The sequence below is a fragment of the Eurypyga helias genome, unplaced genomic scaffold (genome assembly GCF_000690775.1).
Source record: "Eurypyga helias isolate BGI_N326 unplaced genomic scaffold, ASM69077v1 scaffold14654, whole genome shotgun sequence".
Lineage (NCBI taxonomy): Eukaryota > Metazoa > Chordata > Aves > Eurypygiformes > Eurypygidae > Eurypyga > Eurypyga helias.
In genome coordinates, this window is record NW_010246952.1 from 70,512 (window position 1) to 71,429 (window position 918).

The following is a 918-nucleotide window of genomic DNA, read 5'->3' on the forward strand; positions in this document are numbered from 1 at the left end:
TGCAAGGTTTTAGCTGACAGGTTTCAGGGGCAGGTCCTGCAGCATCTGTGCCCATGGAAGGTGCCTTTGCCATCCCAGAGAAGTTCCCAGGTGCTGCAGCCATCAACCCCCTTAGGCCAGATGAAGCCAACTCAGGTGCCAGCACCATGAAAAATAATGAGGCCTCTTCATCTGCTTCATCCTTCTAAATTTCCTGACCAAGTACCAAATTGCAAGGATCATTCATGGCTTAATCTGCCACAGTGACACTGACCTTACGGTGCAGCAAATCTCAGTGCTGCTGGTTGTGCTGGCCAGTGAATCTGAGCTGCAACAGGCCTGCCCAATGGCATCCTGGGATGCTTTAAGAAGAGCATGGCCAGCAGTGCGAGGGAAGTTATCCTCCCCCGCTACTCTGCGCTGGTGAGGCCTCACCTGGAGTACTGTGTCCAGTTCTGGGCTCCTCAGGTCAACAAGGACAAGGAACTACTGGAGAGGGACGAGCGCAGGGCCACTAAGATGATGAAGGGCCTGGAACACCGTCCATATGAGGAAAGGCTGAGAGAGCTGGGTCTGTTTAGCTTGGAGAAGAGGAGGCTGAGGGGGGATCTTATCAATATCTAAAGGGTGAGTGTCAAGAGGATGGGGCCAGGCTCTTCTCAGTGGTGTCCAGTGGCAGGACTAGGGGCAATGGCCATAGACTGGAAAACAGAATGTTCAACCTGAACATGAGGAAACCATTCTGCCCTGTGAGGGTGACAGATCACTGGAACAGGCTGCCCAGAGAGGTGGAGTCTGCTTCTCTGGAGACTTTCCAAAGCCGCCTGGACTTGTTCCTGTGTGCTCTACTCTAGGTGATCCTGCTCTGGCAGGGGTTTGGACTAGATGATCTCTAGAGGTCCCTTCCAACCCCTACCGCTCTGTGAATCTGTGACTAGG